At 44.7% G+C, this 14,852-nt stretch overlaps 1 protein-coding gene and 1 non-coding gene across 2 annotated transcripts in view; one reads left to right on the top strand and one right to left on the bottom strand.

The window, feature by feature from the left end:
• Positions 1 to 14,852, top strand: part of LOC137336011 (zinc finger protein 850-like) — a 99,063-nt gene that overhangs the window by 46,657 nt on the left and 37,554 nt on the right. The window lies entirely within an intron of this gene.
• On the bottom strand, positions 13,471 to 13,555 carry trnak-uuu (transfer RNA lysine (anticodon UUU)). The gene is given in 2 exon segments: positions 13,471 to 13,506; positions 13,519 to 13,555. It is a non-coding gene; the product is annotated as a tRNA-Lys (tRNA).

The raw sequence follows: 14,852 nt of genomic DNA, 5'->3' as shown, positions 1-14,852 counted from the left end.
CAAATCCTCCCCTTCTAATACCCTGTAAAAGGAGTTTATAAAAGTTATCACTGTAAGTACAGGATAGAAATTCGGAACAGACAATTCTAGTTTCTATGGAACATTATTTCCTCTCTCATTCCTCAAAGCTGTAAATCCCCATCCCACACACTCTCCCTCCTCCCTGTGCTGAAATCCAAACCCATCGCATTATCTTTCAATATCCCTAAACCATGAGCAAAACGGTGAGAGAGCGTGAGAGAGTGAACGTGAGAGAGTGGTTGAGGTAGAGTGTGAGAAACTGAACATGAGAGAGTGAATGTGATTGCAGCAGTGGGCTCGGTGTATAGAATGAAGTGGGGCAGGTGCAGCATGTTTCATTGGGGCAGCATTAGGTTTAGAATAGTAATGGAAAAGGACAAGGGACAATCAAATGTGAAAATTCTTAACTGGAGGAGGGCTTATTCCGGTGAGTTAAAAAGGGATCTTGACCAGGTGGATTGGAATCAAAAATTGCCATAGCATATAAGGCTACGGACCAAATGCTGGAATATGGGATTAGAGTAGACAGGGCTGATGGCCGGCGCGGACACGATGGGCCGAAGGGCCTCTATCCGTGCTGTATAACTCTATGACTCTAGATCAGTAATTGAATGGGAGGCCTTCAGGGAGGTGTTGGTTTAGGTGCAGAGTAGACAGATTCCCACGAGGAGGAAAGGAATGGCCTCCAAAGCTGGATCTCCCTGGATGACTAAAGGTGTAGAGATCACTATTTCTCCTTCATTTACAAACCTTCCCTGCCCGATCATCATTTCTCCTTCATTTACAGACGCTCCCTGACCGATCACAATTCCTCCTTCATTTACAGGCGCTCCCTCACTTATCACCATTTTTAATCATTTAAAGATGGTCCCTAACCAATCACCATCTCGCCTTCATTTACAGACACTCCCTGTTCGATCACCATGTCTCCTTCATTTACAGACACTCCCTCATCGATCACTATTTCTCCTTCATTTACAAACAATCCCTGAACAATCACCATTTCTCCTTCATTCACAGACGCTTGCTGACCGATCACCATTTCTCCATCATTTACAGATGGTCCTTGACCGATCACCATTTTATCTTCATTTACATACGCTTCCTGACCGATCACCATTTCACCTTCATTTATAGACACTCCCTGACCGATCATCATTTCTCCTCCATTCACAGACCCTCCCTGAACGATCACCATTTCTCCTCCATTCACAGACACTCCCTGACCGATCACCATTTCTCCTTCATTTACAGACACTCCCTGACCAATAACTATTTCTCCTTCATTTACAAACGCTCCCTGACCGATCACCATTTCACCTTCATTTATAGACACTCCCTGACCGATCATCATTTCTCCTCCATTCACAGACCCTCCCTGAACGATCACCATTTCTCCTCCATTCACAGACACTCCCTGACCGATCACCATTTCTCCTTCATTTACAGACACTCCCTGACCAATAACTATTTCTCCTTCATTTACAGACGCTCCCTGACCGATCACCATTTCTCCTTCATTTACAGACGCTCCCTGACCGATCACCATTTCTCCTTCATTTACAGACGCTCCCTGACCGATCACCATTTCTCCTTCATTTACAGACGCTCCCTGAGAAGTCCCAGTTTACACCGCGCATGCGCGGGTCCGCGGCCTTTTGTTGAGAGTTGGTCCGGAGCGAAACGGGAGAAACCGGAAACCGGCGGGTAGTGAGGGGGGATAATGTTCACTGTTTTATATTCGGGTCTGGGGCCGCACTCGGGGTTTGTGAAGCCTGAGCCCGGACCCGGGCCCCGGGGTTTATTGATCCTCTTGCTCCGATCCTCTCACCTGCACCGAACGCACTCCTCCCGCAGCCTCGACTGACCGCGCATGCTCAGGACACACAGCCCGATAATGAGTCACTACTGCGCCTGCGCACTGTGCTCCACTGATTCAGATAGGGCACAATCTGTACCGCGCGGCATGCTGGGGGATACCACCGCCATTGATCGTCTTAATATCTGGACGAAAAGCAAAGACATTGGAAGCAGTGAGATCGCGTTTGGACCATGGATAATAAAATAAACTGAAACCCCAGCCCTTCGTGCCATTTAAACCGGAAAAACACATAGCGTAGACGCCCCCCCACCCCCACGTTGCAGAAATCCAGAAAATATTTTGTCGGTAACTTTTATTAATTTCGTTTTATTAAATGTTGCAACTGACGGGTTCAATTAATGTTTATTTTCCAACTGCACCGCAGGACCGCCAGTCTCACCATTAACTCCGTCCTGGTGATTAAGGAGAATTCCGGACCATTTGGAGTTGCGGAAATTTATAGGAATTTCCTGCAACTAGTGGGATGCCGCAGGGATCAATGCTGGGGACCTCAACTATTTAAAATATATATCAATAACTTTGATGATGGAACAGAGTGTCTTGTGGCCAAATTAGCTGATGATACAAAGATAGGTGGAAAAGCAACTTGCGATGAGGACACAAAGTGTCTGCAAAGGGATATTGACAGGTTAAGCGAATGAGCAAAAATTTGGCAGATGGAATCTTATGTGGGAAAATGTGAAGTCATCCACATTGGGAGGAAAAATAAAAAAGCAAAATATTGTTTGAACGGAGAAATACTAAAAAATGCTGTGGAACAGAGGGATCTGGTGTCCTCGTACACGAAACACCAAAAGTGAACATACAGTTGCAGCAGGTAGTCCGGAAGGCAAACAGAATATTGGCCTTAATTTCCAGGGGTATGAAGTGTAAAAGCAGGGAAGTCATGCTACAACTGTACAGGATGCTGGTGAGACCACATCTGAGGTACTGTGTACAGTTCTGGTGACCTTATTTAAGGAATGACAGACTTGCATCGGAGGCAGTTCGGAGAAAGTTCAGTAGGTTGATTCCGGGTATGGAAGGTTTGTGTTATGTGGAAAGATTGAACAGGTTGGGTCTATACTCATTGGAATTTAGAAGAATGAGAGGAGATCTTATTGAAACATGCAAGATTCTGATGGGACTTGATAGGGTAGATGCCGAGAGGATGTTACCCCTCATGGGGGTATCTAAATCGAGGGGGCATAGTATAAGAATAAGGGGTCGCCCGTTTAAGACGGAAATGAGGAGGAATTTCTTCTCCCAGAGAGCCGTGAATCTTTGGAATTCTTCACCCAAAAAGCTGCGGAGGCTGAGTCATTGAATACATTCAAGGCTGAGTTAGACAAATTTTTGATCAGCAAGGGAGTTAAAGGATATGGGGAAAGGGCGGAAAAGTGGAGATTAAGGTAAAAATCGGATCAGCCATGATCTCATTAAATGGCTGAGCAGGCTCGAGGGGCCGAATGACCTATTCCTGCTCCGATCTCTTATGGTCTTATGGTAAATTGACTGGAGGGATGAGCGGACATTTGGTCCTTCCACCAATCTGAGTGTGTGAGGGGCGGGAGTTGCGGCACCGAATGGGCGGGTCTAAGCCCAGTTGTCCGTTTTTGTCTGAAGCATCATTTTTAAAGATTAATTTATCTGAAGCTCCAGGAGAAAACTCGACCTTTCTGTTGTGGTTTGAAATAAATGAAACCAGATGAGGTGGAGCAAACATTTCAACATTTGTTGGAAAAACACATTAATTAAGAACAACCAACATGGATTATTTGAGATATCTCAAGTCTACTGATAAAGGGAATGTAGCGGAGGTTGTGTAGATGGATTGTGAAAAGGTGTTTGATACGATGCCGGACAGGAGGCTTGTTGATAAAATTAATACCCACGGTATTAAAATGAATGGGGCAGGGTGGATAGGAAGTTGTGGAAAGGGCAGAAAACAGGGAGTAGTGGTTAATGGATGTTCTTGAAACAGAACAGATGTACACAGTGGTGTCCCCCAGGGTCAGTGTTGGGACCATTGCTCTTGTCAATACAGAGAATGATCTGAGCTTGGGTATGTGGGACACACGGTGAAAATCTCTAGATGACGCCAAAATTCGCAGCGTGGGGAACTGTGAAGAGGAGTCAGTGACTTCATTGTGACGTCCACAGGTTCGGAAACAGGCGGGTGAAGTTTAATGGAGAGAAATGTGACGTCATACATTTTGAGAGGAAGAAAAATGAGATGAAATGTAAACTAAATGGTCAAAGTTTTAAAGTAGAGGAGCAGAGAGACTTAGGGGTGGAAGGTTCTAACTAATACGTTGTCTTATTAATTAACAAGTCTGAGAGTCAGCAACTTTGGAGCATCCGCGATGCTGAGAAAGTCGTGGATAGCACGTTCAGTGAGTTGGTCACACCGCAGATAAAAATTACTGAGGGAGATAGTGAATGGGTGACCAACAGACAGAGGAAGAGTAGGAAGGCAGTGCAGGGGTCCCCTGCGGTCATCTCCCTCCAAAACAGGTATACCGTTTTGGATACTGTTGGCGGAGATGGCTCACCAGGGGAAGGTGGCAGTGGCCAGGTTCATTGCACCGTGGCTGGCTCTGCTGCACAGGAGGGCAGGAAAAAGAGTGGCAGAGCTATAGTGATAGGGGACTCGATTGTAAGGGGAATAGACAGGCGTTTCTGCGGACGCAACCGAGACTCCAGGATGGTATGTTGCCTCCCTGGTGCAAGGGTCAAGGATGTCTCGGAGCGGCTGCAGGACATTCTGGAGGGGGAGGGTGAACAGCCAGTTGTCGTGGTGCATATAGGCACCAACGATATAGGTAAAAAACAGGATGAGGTCCTACAAGCTGAATTTAGGGAGTTAGGAGTTAAACTAAAGAGTAGGACCTCAAAGGTAGTAATCTCAAGATTGCTACCAGTGCCACGGGTTAGTCAGAGTAGGAATGACAGGATAGCTAAGATGAATACGTGGCTTGAGAGATGGTGCAAGCTGGAGGGATTCAAATTCCTGGGCCATTGGAACCGGTTCTGGGGGAGGTGGGACCAGTACAAATTGGACGGTCTGCATCTGGGCAGGACTGGAACCAATGTCCTAGGGGGAGTGTTTGCCAGTGCTGTTGGGGAGGGTTTAAACTAATGTGGCAGGGGGATGGGAACCGATGCAGGAAGTCAGTGGGAAATAAAGTGGTGACAGAAACAAAAGGCAGTAAGGGAGAGTGTACAGAACATGACCGGACAGATGGTCTGAGAAAGCAGGGCAAAGACCAAGGGAAGTCTAGATTAAACTGCATTTATTTCAATGCAAGAAGTCTGATGGGCAAGGCAGATGAACTCAGGGCATGGATGGGTACATGGGACTGGGATGTTATAGCTATTACTGAAACATGGCTAAGGGAGGGGCAGGACTGGCAGCTCAATGTTCCTGGGTACAGATGCTATAGGAAAGATAGAGCAGGAGGTAAGAGAGGAGGGGGAGTTGCGTTCTTGATTAGGGAGAACATCACGGCAGTAGTGAGAGGGGATATATCCGAGGGTTCGCCCACTGAGTCTATATGGGTAGAACTGAAAAATAAGAAGGGAGAGATCACTTTGATAGGATTGTACTACAGACCCCCAAATAGTCAACGGGAAATTGAGGAGCAAATATGTAAGGAGATTACAGACAGCTGCAAGAAAAATAGGGTGGTAATAGTAGGGGACTTTAACTTTCCCAACATTGACTGGGACAGCCATAGCATTAGGGGCTTGGATGGAGAGAAATTTGTTGAGTGTATTCAGGAGGAATTTCTCATTCAGTATGTGGATGGCCCGACTAGAGAGGGGGCAAAACTTGACCTCCTCTTGGGAAATAAGGAAGGGCAGGTGACAGAAGTGTTAGTGAGGGATCACTTTGGGACCAGTGATCATAATTCCATTAGTTTTAAGATAGCTATGGAGAAGGATAGGTCTGGCCCAAAAGTTAAAATTCTAAATTGGGGAAAGGCCAATTTTGATGGTATTAGACAGGAACTTTCAGAAGTTGATTGGGAGAGTCTGTTGGCAGGCAAAGGGACGTCTGGTAAGTGGGAGGCTTTCAAAAGTGTGTTAACCAGGGTTCAGGGTAAGCACATTCCTTATAAAGTGAAGGGCAAGGCTGGTAGAAGTAGGGAACCTTGGATGACTCGTGAGATTGAGGCACTAGTCAAAAAGAAGAAGGAGGCATATGACATGCATAGGCAGCTGGGATCAAGTGGATCCCTTGAAGAGTATAGAGATTGCCGGAGTAGAGTTAAGAGAGAAATCAGGAGGGCAAAAAGGGGATATGAGATTGCTTTGGCAGATCAGGCAAAGGTGAATCCAAAGAGCTTCTACAAATACATAAAGGGCAAAAGGGTAACTAGGGAGAGAGTAGGGCCTCTTAAGGATCAACAAGGTCATCTATGTGCGGAACCACAAGAGATGGGTGAGATCCTGAATGAATATTTCACATCGGTATTTACGGTTGAGAAAGGCATGGATGTTAGGGAACTTGGGGAAATAAATAATGATGTCTTGAGGAGTGTACATATTACAGAGAGGGAGGTGCTGGAAGTCTTAACGCGCATCAAGGTAGATAAATCTCCGGGACCTGATGAAATGTATCCCAGGACGTTATGGGAGGTTAGGGAGGAAATTGCGGGTCCCCGAGCAGAGATATTTGAATCATCCACCGCTACAGGTGAGGTGCCTGAAGATTGGAGGGTAGCAAATGTTGTGCCTTTGTTTAAGAAGGGCGGCAGGGAAAAGCCTGGGAACTACAGACCAGTGAGCCTGACATCTGTAGTGGGTAAGTTGTTAGAGGGTATTCTGAGGGACAGGATCTACAGGCATTTGGAGAGGCAGGGACTAATTAGGAAAAGTCAGCATGGTTTTGTGAGAGGAAAATCATGTCTCACGAATTTGATTGAGTTTTTTGAAGGGGTAACCAAGAAGATAGATGAGGGCTGTGCAGTAGACGTGGTCTGCATGGACTTCAGCAAAGCATTTGACAAGGTACCGCATGGTAGGTTGTTACATAAGGTTAAATCTCATGGGATCCAAGGTGAGGTAGCCAATTGGATACAAAATTGGCTTGACGACAGAAGACAGAGGGTGGTTGTGGAGGGTTGTTTTTCAAACTGGATGCCTGTGTCCAGCGGTGTGCCTCAGGGATCGGTGCTGGTTCCGCTGTTATTTGTTATTTATATTAATGATTTGGATGAGAATTTAGGAGGCATGGTTAGTAAGTTTGCAGATGACACCAAGATTGGTGGCATTGTGGACAGTGAAGAAGGTTATCTAGGATTGCAACGGGATCTTGATCAATTGGGCCAGTGGGCCGATGAATGGCAGATGGAGTTGAATTTAGATAAATGTGAGGTGATGCATTTTGGTAGATCGAATCGGGCCAGGACCTACTCCGTTAATGGTAGGGCGTTGGGGAGAGTTATAGAACAAAGAGATCTAGGAGTACAGATTCATAGCTCCTTGAAAGTGGAGTCACAGGTGGATAGGGTGGTGAAGAAGGCATTCAGCATGCTTGGTTTCATTGGTCAGAACATTGAATGCAGGAGTTGGGATGTCTTGTTGAAGTTGTACAGGGCGTTGGTGAGGCCACACTTGGAATACTGTGTACAGTTCTGGTCACCCTATTATAGAAAGGATATTATTAAACTAGAAAGAGTGCAGAAAAGATTTACTAGGATGCTACCGGGACTTGATGGTTTGACTTACAGGGAGAGGTTAGACAGACTGGGACTTTATTCCCTGGAGAGTAGGAGGTTAAGGGGTGATCTTATAGAAGTCTATAAAATAATGAGGGGCATAGATAAGGTCGATAGTCAAAATCTTTTCCCAAAGGTAGGGGAGTCTATAACGAGGGGGCACTGATTTAAGGTGAGAGGGGAGAGATACAAAAGGATCCAGAGGGGCAATTTTTTCACTCAAAGGGTGGTGAGTGTCTGGAACGAGCTGCCAGAGGCAGTAGTAGAGGCGGGTACAATTTTGTCTTTTAAAAAGCATTTGGACAGTTACATGGGGAAGATGGGTATCGTGGGATATGGGCCAAGTGCAGGCAATTGGGACTAGCTTAGTGGTATAAACTGGGCGACATGGACATGTTGGGCCGAAGGGCCTGTTTCCATGTTGTAACTTCTATGATTCTATGATTCTATAACTTTAATACCTTATCAAGAAATATATGAGTAAATTCTCTTTCCTCTACCATACCAGAGTAAACATGCATGGCCCCCGTGTACTCGAGATGATCCCTCTGGATGGAACCTCAGGCGCCCTGAGCTTGATCTCCGGTGTCTCCAGTCCCGACTGCCCTTTACATCAGTATCCCCTCACTTTTATACACTGTAGTGACCCAACCCTGTCACTGGAGCTGGAGCTTCCCGAGTCTGTGGTTTACAGGGACACATTGCTTGGTTCCCAGCAGTTATTTTTCTTCAGTAGCGTTCTCATGACCCCTGAACTACCTTGCTTACTGTTAATTAGAATCATGGAGTCAAAGGAATTTACGGCACAGAAAGAGACCGTTCGGCCCATCGTGTCTGTGCCAGCCGAAAAAGAGCTGTCCAGCTTAATCCCACTTTCCAGCTCTTGGTCTGTCGCCTTATAGTTTACAGCGCTTCAAGTACATACCCACGTACTCTTTAAATGCGATGAGGGTGTCCGCCTCTACCATCCTTTCAGGCAGTGAGTTGCAGACCCCACAGACCTTGGGCGAAAGAATTTCTCCTCAGCTCCACACTAATCCTCCTACCAATCACTTTAAATCTATGCCCCTGGTTACTATCCTATCTGTGAATGGATATGGGTCCTTCCAATCCACACTAGGCCCCTCATAATTTTGTACACCTCAATTAAATCTGCATTCAGCCTCTTCTGTTCCAAAGAAAACATCCCCAGCCTATCCAATCTTTACTCTTAGCTAAAATTCAGCAGTCCAGGCAACATCCTTGTAAATCTTTCATGCCTTGTATAAAATGTCTGTTATTTGAAAGTCGTGACATTGATCAAAGTCTGCGTTCCGTTTTCTTGCCATTTGTGTCAAGATTTTGAAAAGATCTGCTACCTGACACTTTAAATGTTGCCGACTTTAACTGTAGCTCACAGTGTCTGAACAGTTACTGTTAACATTGGCGTTTTATGTATCTTCTTGTGTTCCATCTCCTTAACAAAACAAGCTGATCACAGCAATGTTTTCATCAAATGGAATCCCAGTGTGAAAAAATGCACAATTTCAGAGCGAAGCAACATATGCAAGATTGGTGGGAGATGCGACTGGAGGGAATGGGTCTGGGCAGTGAGAACATCTCTTGAGCATTAAGATATTCAGTATCTGAAGAAGCAGGGAGATGAGGTCGTTGTGTCTATTTATCCAGGTATCTGCAAAATCCATCATCTCTCAATGCGCAGCATCATTCTTCCCCTCTCCTGCTTTCCAGTTAAGGTTTTTTTCTCGTTGAGTCGCAGTATTTGCTTTGAACATCTATTTCACCGGCATCTGGAGGAGCAGAGGAAGCTGGAGATAAAGTAGTGACAGCAACAGAAGGAGATGGCTCGTGATGGCAGAATCTTGTGTGTTTCAATTGCTTTAAGTGAGACATGACAGCCCTGCGTTGCCTTGCATCATTCCCAGGAGCTGCACTGATTCGGTGCGTGCGTTTTGGAAATGGAAACAGTTACACCAGCAGCTTGTGGTAATATTTCCCCTCACTGTCCATTTCATGTACCTGCCGACCCGCACTTGGTGCTGTCGTTGTCTGAACGAGTCTTTCATGTTCGAACAGCAAATTCCATTTTGTGCGAGCAACTTGTCTGGGACGAAAGTGACGTGAGTTTCAAAGGGACAAGTCGGAAAGGCAGCGTTGCTCTGCCTGCTTGAATGAAAATTGCAGCGGATTCGCTGGTGGTCCAGTGCTGAGGATTCGGCGCTCTCACCGCCGCGGCACCATGTTTGATTCCCGATCAGGGAACTTGACTTTCCTGGTGTTGTTCAAAATAGCACCAACCAAATTCCCCCGACTGAGAACAAAGCTCGCTCCTGATCAACATGAGTAATTTCACCGCTCCTGCCTGAACAGCCAGCAGCCCATCATTCTTCAATTTTACAACCCATAAGAGCGATACACAATGCACTTTCTTGCCTTCTGTAAAATGCCTCCTGTTCGAAAGTCGTGCCGCTCATCAAAGTCTGCATGTAGTTTTCTTGTCATTTCTGTCATGATTTGGAAAAGATCTGCTGCCTGACACTTTAAATGTTGGCGACCTTCAACTGAATCTCACAGTGTTCGAACAGTCAATGTTATCATTAGCCTTTGATGTATCTTCTTGCTCTCCATTTCCTGAACAACACCAGCTGATCACAGCATCGCTTTCTTCAAGTTGAATCCCAGTGTGAAAAAATGAACAATTTCAAAGCTGAGCAACGTGTGCAAGATTGGAAGCAGAGTGCGAGTGGAGATAATTGGCTTGGATCAGTGATCCCTTCAGCATTCAGACATTCATTATCTGAAAGAAGCACGGAGATGATATTTTTGTCTCGATTTATCAATGTGGAAAAGAAGCAGGGAGTTGAGATCCTTTTGTCCATTCATCCTGCAACAGACAAAATCCTTCGCCTCTCAATGCCCAGCATCTTTCTTTCCAACTCCTTGCTCTGCAGGGAAGTCTTGGTTTCATTAATTCTCCGTGTTTGCAGCAAACATCTAATTCACCTGGCAGATCTGGCCGTGTCTTCTAGTCAAACGTCATCCCATCGTGTTGACATCATGTTAGCAACTCAAGATAAGCTGTTTTATGTTGATGGAATGCATTCGAGCCAGTTTTCTGGATCAATATGTTGAGGAACCAACAAGGGAACAGGCTATTTTAGAACTGGTATTGTGTAATGAGACAGGATTAATTCGTAATCTTATAGTAAATGATCCTCTGGCGAAGAATGATCATAATATGATAGAATTTAATATTGAGTTTGAGAGTGATGTCGTTAAGTCCGATACTAGGGTCTTAAAATTTAAACAAAACCAATAACGTTGTTATGAGAGGTGAGTTGGCTTAGGAGTTTGGGACATTCGATTAAAAATATGATGGTAGATAAGCAATGGCGAACATTTAAAGAAATAATTCATTATTCCTCAACAAAATTACATTCGTTTGAGGATTAAAAACTCCACCGGAAAAGTGGTGCAACCTTGGTTAACTGGAGAAATTAATGATAGAATTCGGTTAAAAGAGGCTTACAATGGTGCCAAAATGAATCGTAAGCCTGAGGATTAGGAGGGTTTGGGAATTCAGCAAAGGATGACCAAGAAATTGCTAAAATGGGAGAAAATAGAATGAGGGTAGACCAGCAAGAATTATAAAAATGGATTGTTAGAGCTTCTACAAGTATGTATAAAGGAAGTGATTAGCGAAAGTAAACATGGGTCCCTTGGAGGCAGAGACTGGAGAATTTATAATGAAGAATAAGGAATGGCTGAGATGTAAACAAGTATTTGGTATCTGTCGTCATAGTAGATGAAACAAAAATCATACCGGAACTATTGGGGAACCAAGGTTCTAATGAGAGTGCGGAACCTAAAGCAATTAATATTAGTAATGAAAAAGTACCGGATAAATTAATGGGACTAAAAGCTGACAAATTCATTGGCCCTGATGGCCGACATCCTAGGGTTTTAAAAGAGTTGGCTGCAGAGAAAGTTGGTTTTATCTTCCAGAGTTCCCATGATTCTAGAAAGGTCCCCATGGATTGGAAGATACCAAATGTAACCCCGCTCGTCAAGAAAGGAGGGAGAGAGAAAACAGGGAAATACAGGCCATTTGGCCTGAAAATAGTAGTAGGGAAATTGCGAGAATTTATTACTAGGGACTTGGTAAGAGGGCACTTAGAAAATCATAATATGGTTAGACACATGCAACACGGTTTTATGAAAGGGAAATTGTGTATGGCAACTCTATTAGAGGTTTTGAGGGTGTAGATAGCAGGTACTTTAGTTCTGTCTTCAGAAAGGAGGACACAAATAACCTCCTGGAAATGTTAGGGTACCAAAGGTCTAGTGAGAGGGAGAAAATGAAGGAAATCAGTATTAGTAAAAAAAAATAGTGCTTGGGAAATTAATGGGGCTGAAAGCTGACAAATCCCCAGGGCCTGATAATCTACATCCCAGAGTACTAAAGGAAGTGGCCTTGGAAATAATGGATGCTTTGGTGGTCATCTTCCAAAATTCGATAGACTCTGGAACAGTTCCTCCAGATTGGAGGGTGGTAAATGTAACCCCACTATTTAAAAAAGGAGGGAGAGAAAAAAACAGGGAACTACCGACCAGTTAGCCGAACATCAGTAGTGGGGAAAATGCTGGAGTCCATTATAAAGGATGTGATAACAGAAAACTTGGAAGGCATTAACGGGATTGGACAGAGTCAGCATGGGTTTATGAAAGGGTTTGGGGATTTGTTGACGTACAGAAAACAGAAAGTCGGAATAAAGAGGTCATTTTCGGATTGGCAGGTTGTAACTAGTGGGGTGCCGTGAATATCAGTGCTTGGGCCTCAGCTATTTACAATCTATATGAATGACTTAGATGAGGGGACCGAGTGTAATGTATCCAAGTTTGCTGACGATACAAAACTAAGTGGGAAAGTAAGCTGTGAGGAGGACGCAAAGAGGATGCAAAGTGATACAGAAAGGTTAAGCGAGTGGGCTAGAAGTTGGCAAATGAAGTATAAAGTGGGGAAATGTGAGGTTATTGACTTTGGTAGGAAGAATAGAAAAGCAGAATACATTTTAAAAGGTGAGAGATTAAGAAATGTTGATTCAGAGGGATTTGTGTGTGCTTGGACATGGATCACAGAAAGTTAACATGCAGATGCAGCAAGCAATTAGGAAAGCAAATGGTATGTTGCCCTTTATTGTGAGGTGGTTGGATTACAAAGATAAGGAAGCCTTGCTGTAATTATATAGGGTTTGGTGGGACCTCATCTGGAGTACTGTGTACAGTTTTGATCTCCTTACCTGCGGAACGATACACTAGCCTGAGCGTGGGTGTAACAAAGGTTCACTAGATTGATTCCTGGGATGACAAGGTCGTCCTGTGAGGAGAGATTGAGTAGAATGGGCCGATATTCTCTGCAGTTTGCAATAATGAGATGATCCAATTGAAACATGTTACATTCTTAGAGGGCTTGACAGGTTAAATCCTTGGAAGTTGTTTCCCCTAGCTGGAGAGTCTAGAACTAATGGTTATAATCTCAAGATAAGGGGCCGGCCATTTCGGACAGAGATGAGGAACAATTTCTTCACTGAGAGGGTTGTGAACCATTGGAACTCTCTACCCCAGAGGGCTGTGGATGCTGAGCCATTGGATAGATTCAAAACAGTGATAGATAGATTTTTGGACACGAGGGAACTCAAGGGAGATGGGGATAGGCCGGGGAAGGAGAGTTGAGGTCGAAGATCAGCGATGACGTTATCAAATGGCGGAGCAGGCTCGAGGGACTGGATGGCCAACTCTTGCTCCTTTCGCTGATGTTGGTCCGCTGGAAAAGCAGAACTTGCCAGCTGTTTTAAAATTTTTAGCCTGAACAGGGACTTGAACCCTGGACTCTCAGATCACTACCTGTTTTAAAAGTGTGATGCTCTACCGACTGAGCTATCCAGGCGCCCTGCTGAACTAGCTTCCATCATAGAGATTCATGGTGGGACTCTGAATTATCCCTGGCGAAGCCGAATTCGGGGGAATATCCCTTCGATAGAATTTTCAGCAACGTGTTGAGGAGAATCCTTGTTTCTGTTGAACATGATGGAAGAAACATGGACAGTGAACTCGTAATTTTGCAATTCTTCTTGTTTGTACAAAATGTCTTGTCATTCGTTAGCACCAATTAAAAAAAACACTTCACAAAATGGCTCAAAAGCTAAACTTGTTCCACACGGGAGCTGGAAAAGGCCTCTCGACCTTTCAGCCGATCAACAATTGAAAGCTGAATAATTTCACCCGATACACCGTGACACCAGGCAGCAGATTTGCCTCCCGAATTTTCCCCACACGACACTTCAAACCGATCAATACCTGCTTCACGGAAAGAAGAATTGTGTTTTTGGTTCTTTAGATTTAAAGATGTTGTGCCGGCCGCTTTACCATTTCAACTATCACCAATCGCCCTCTCTCCCTCCAATAAACAAATAAACTCTCACCTGCTATTGCAAGACGGTCGGCCAGAGGAGCCTCAGTGCCCACATGGGGACATGAAGAAGTCGATGTGTTATGGAACCGGTTTTACCTTGAACTCCAGTCCAAATGTTGAGAAGGTTCAACTACTTTTGATGGCGCTGGAGTTCACAACCCCAGCATTTCTCGAGCGTATAATTATTGTAGAAATAACGCGCGCTGACCGATTGCGCCACTGGAGCCGCGCACGGTCTGTGTCACCAGTGCTCCCATCAAACAGCTTCATCCTCGGTCTCTCAATTATCGCTTCGTGATCTTTCCCACACAGAAGCCTCCAACCAAGAGGCGATTCGTTAAACATCCGCAGTGACCTTTAAAAGCCGTGGCATCTCAAACAAAAGCCCAGACGATAAGAACTTTTAATTATATTATTATTATTAACTTAAGGACAATTATTTTGATGCTACTTTGTGGATTTGGGGAAATTGGGAGCTGAAACTAAGAAACTCTCTCTGAGCTGTCGGTGATTGAAGAGATGGGCGTTATTTCATTTAAAAACCGAGGCTCGGAACTTTCTGATGCAGAAGTGTAACAGAAAATTGTGGTTAGTGGCAGTTGCCGGGGAGATCTGGAGGAGAGGGAGAAAAGTCAAAGTCACAGCTGTGACAGCTCAAGTGCTCTGCTTATCTGTCATATTTAGAAAGTAATGTAAAATACAGGACAAACTAGTTCGGTGTGGTTATTACTAAAAGTCCCGGGTTCAAAGGCGGATTTGTGAAGGGGGAACG

This window comes from Heptranchias perlo, chromosome 20 (genome assembly GCF_035084215.1).
Source record: "Heptranchias perlo isolate sHepPer1 chromosome 20, sHepPer1.hap1, whole genome shotgun sequence".
In the NCBI taxonomy this organism is placed as follows: domain Eukaryota; kingdom Metazoa; phylum Chordata; class Chondrichthyes; order Hexanchiformes; family Hexanchidae; genus Heptranchias; species Heptranchias perlo.
Note: the sequence above shows the minus strand (reverse complement) of the source record. Positions and strands in the feature narration are given on the sequence as shown.